Here is a 4,427-nt window from a genome sequence, read left to right on the forward strand (position 1 = left end):
TTGCTTCGGCTTAGCGGGTGAGGTAGTCAGTGGCCATGACGATCCATTTGTTACAAGCAAACGAAGTTGAAAGGGTTTGATCGGGGGCGGTATGGGGCTCAGTATCACAGCTGGTCTTATCGGGTGCGGCTTGCGTCGCTGGCACTCACTGCACGTTTTCAGGTAATGGACAAAGCCGGCAGATAACCGTGGCCACTAATACCTCTCTTTAATCTGATGCAAGTTTGCGCTATCACGAGGTGCCCTGCTGTCGGCTCATCGTGGAACGCCTGCAAAAATTCGTGTCGGAGTTCCTAGGCACGCCAAGGAGTTATGTGGTCTTGTTGGGTGTGAAATTTTTCACAAGGACGTCGTTGTGCAACGCGAATGACGACAGCTGACGCCTGATTACCGTAGGAGCAAAGCCGTCTTGCACTCTAGGTAATCCACCAGGTCTCTCAACAGAGGGTCCGAACATTGCTTCTGTGCAAAACTGGTGGTACTTACCTGTCCCAAGAAGGCGTCGTCGTCGTCTTCCTTCGGAGGTGCGTCGACAGGGGCCTGAGACAAGCAGTCTGCGCAAGAATGCTTGCGACCAGACTTTTACACCACCGTGATGTCGAATTCTTGCATGCATAAGCTTCATCGTGCAAGGTGGCCAGATGAGTCTTTCAAACTGGCAAGCCAACAGAGCGCATGGTGATCGCTTACTAGCTTCAACGGTCGGCCGTATAGGTGCAGACAAAATTTCGACGTTGCCAAATGATCGCGAGGCATTCCTTCTCGGTCGTTGAATAATTGGTTTCGACTTTTGAGAGAGACCTGCTAGCCTAAGCGATAACTTTCTTTACTGGGGCATTCCTCTGAACGAGGGTAGTGCCTATACCTACGCTGCTTGCGTCAGAATGACGTTCACTCTCAGCGTTTTGATCCAAATGATCGAGGATAGGTGGGGACTGTAAGCGGCGCTTGACTTCATCGAAGACTTCTGCTTGCGGTGCTTTCCACTCAGATGGCATGTCTGCCTTTGTAAGAAGCGTCAAAGGTTCGGCGAGATGCGAAGGGTTTTAAAGAATCGTCGTTAATACGCGCACAGTACGAAGAATCGGCGCACAGCTTTCTTACTACCTGGCGGCGGAAACTGCGCGATCGCAGCTGTTTTGTATTGGTCTAGACGAACACCATTCTTACTTACTATTTGGCATAGGAACAAAAGCTCCTCGTAAGCAAAGCGGCACTTCTCTGCTTTCAGTGTTAGCTCTGATGACTTGATTGCGTCGAGCATTGTGCGAAACATTTTCAGGTGGCCTTCAAAGGTCGAAGAGAAGACAACGACGACATCCAAGTACATCAGACAAATATGCCACTTCAAGCCATCAAGTATGGTATCGATTACTATCTGGAACGTCGCGGGTTGGGAGCAGAGGCCGAACGGCATTACCTTAAACTCGAAGAGGCCGTTTGTAGTTGATGAACGCAGTCTTCTCGCGGTCTCTTTCGTCGACCCCAATTTGCCAGTAGTCGCTCTAAGTCCATCGAAGAGAAGTGCCTTGCGTTGCAGAGCCGGTCCAGAGTGTCGTCGGTGTGGGAGGGAAGGTAAACATTCTTCTTCGTTATGCAGCTCAAACGGCGATAATCGAAGCAGAAACAGCGTGTCCTATCTTCTTCACCAGAACGACTGGGGATGCCCAGGGGCTCTTTGATGGCTGGATGACGTCGTAACGAAGCATTTCATCGACTTGCTCGCAGATGGCTTGGCATTCTCGCGGCAATACTCAGTAGGGCCTTTGGTAGAGAGGTTTGTCATGTTTATCAGTAATAATACGGTGCTTTGCCAACGATGTTTGCAGTACCTTCAGAGCTGACAAAAAGCACTCGCTGTAGCATTCAAGAAGAGCGTGAATCTGGCCTTGTACGCTCCGGGGTAGTGCTGGGTTTACGTTAAACGTGAGCTGATCTCGTCGGGTGGTTGAATCTTCAGCGGGCTATTCAGGGAGGGCGAAGACTTTTCAGATGTCCGCTAATTAGCCGAGAAAAGCGATCGTCGTGCCGTTGTTCAGGTGCCGGTATTATTCGGTGAAGATCGTCACCAGCACTTGAGCTTGTTCGTGACGGAAATGGGCGACGCTTCTGGCGATTCCCAGTCCACGCTCCTAGAGCAACTGGGTGTTTCCTTCAACTACGCCTTCGGCGGTCTCGATGTCTTTGTTGCCCACGTAGGCGACGACGCTTGATGCGGACAGCACTGTCAAGTCTCCGTCGAGGACATAGAGAAACGAGTTGCGTCGAAGTCGTCGAAGCAGGTATGGCTTTGTTCGCCGAGAGCTTGATGAGCTTTGATCAGAGGTCGATGATCGCAATATGTTCATTTACTAAGTCCATGCCCAAACTCACGTCCCGCGAACACTGCTGTAGAACCGCGAAGCTTGTGGGGTAAGTACGCTCATTTACGGTTACTCTTGCAGCGCATCACCCCGATGGAGTAATGTGGTTACCATCAGGGATGCGAATTGGCGGGCCATCCCAAACGGTCGCAACTTTCCTGAGGTGAGAGGCTAACGGTCCGCTAATGACTGAATAGTCAGCTCCGGCGTCTACTAGAGCAGTGACTTTGCGAGCATCGACAGCAACTTCAAGGTCGCTTGTTCGCGTCCTCGTATTACACGTGGGCCTTGGTGTGCGATCTCGGCTCCATCGTTAATTGAGGTCACGGCTAGGGCATACCGTTGTCACTTCGCTGGGCGGCGGTGTCGGCTTGCACTCTGGTTGTGTTGTCGTCGATGCTGTCGTCGTACGTAGCGGCAGTGTCACTTTAGATACTGGGCGCCTGATCATCGAGGTAGTCTTCATAGGATGCATCGTCATGAAAGCGGTGTCGTCGTCTCTCGTCGTCCTCGGTGGAGGATCTTCGATTTTTCGCCTTTGAGCAACCGCACCTCCAAAGGTTGCTACCTTTCGTTTCCCCTACAGGGCTAGGGAACCTTCCTCGCACACTGTTATTATAGTTGCGGCCTGGTGACGCAAAAGGGGGCCTGTAGGCCGATGGGGACCTGAACCGACGGCTTGATGGCCCAAACTATCCGCTACGAACATAGTTCTAGATTTCTTGTGGCCGTTTACCGAAGCGGGGCGGTTGGGCGTCGAGGCGAAACCTCCCAGGCCGATTCGTCGTTACGGACAGTGGCGCAGAATGTGGCCGACTTAACCACTGTAGAGGCTCCTCGCAGCGCCGCTGTGTACCTATCCGCAGTCAGCGGATGTAAGCAGCGCCCTCTTCCTTGGCGCGCACAGTGCCCAGCGCCGCACGTGAAATAAAAACCTGAGTCTCAAGGCTGCCGACCTGCTGGGCGGTCGCACTCATGTATCGTTCCTTTTTTCACACGTGCAACCTCTAGCGACGCATATCACGCCTCTACAGCTTGGTGGCCCGGACGTTGTGCGTAGTACGTACGTGATGGCGAACGAAGCGAACGCTGCAACGACCAGCAACGACGCTTCGGCATCTCAGTCTCCTTCGACGGTGCTTTCCAACATTCCAGTGCCCGGCGCAACCTGGACGCTGTTTCGAACTTTCAACTGCGTCTGCCGCCATTTTAGTCAAAGAACCCCGCCGTGTGATTTACGCAAGTCGAAGCCTTCTTCGATCAGTGACATATACCATCGCAACGCTTGAAGTACGTCTATGTTGTTTCAGCACTTTCATCGGAGGTAACTGATGAATTCGACGACGTGATGAGAGATCCGCACCCGACCACATCCTAGGACAGTTTCAAAGCCACGGTGCAGACGCGCACAACAGGGTCGGATCGAAGCCCGTAGCTTGTTGGCGCAAAAGGAGGTGCAGTCTTCATTGGACTCCTCCACCGCTGAGTGTGTCTTTCGAAAGGTTTTCTTTTCTATATTTTCATGACGTGCACACCACCCTCAAATTAAATCATTGAGGTGGGTGGGAGCTTTATTAATCACAGATTGATCCCACGGAGACTAGAGTAAACAAAAATAACAAAAGCATTCGCTTAATTCAAGCAAATCAGGATTTCGCGCGGTTTCATTCGGCGACTTTTTTTTTTTTTTTTTGCAAATCAGCGTTCGGCCGCTTTGCCTCTGTCCCCTTTCCCATTCTCCTCGTCCACTGAGGACGGCGTCAGTAGGTCGGGATGGGTCGAGGTTCGCTCTCTGTCGGAGAAAAAGGGGTAGGGGCTTCCCGATGTGTCTCTGCTCTGCCTTTAGCGCCGTTTCACCTCACCGAGACGACCTCGGCTTCAGCATGGCCGGTCTCACCTTCGCAGGAGTCCGGTGTTGGGCTGCAGCATCTGCGCGAGGAGAACGTGTTTAAAAAGTTTAACAATCGCAGGCGTTTTGGATTCACGACGAAAAGCCGGCGCGGGCTGAGCATCTACATTTCGGTCAGTGTTTTCCTTTTCGTGTTTATGTCAGTCTTGTGCAGT

Source organism: Amblyomma maculatum, chromosome 1, assembly GCF_055883805.1.
Source record: "Amblyomma maculatum isolate TAMU_Amacu chromosome 1, ASM5588380v1, whole genome shotgun sequence".
NCBI lineage: Eukaryota > Metazoa > Arthropoda > Arachnida > Ixodida > Ixodidae > Amblyomma > Amblyomma maculatum.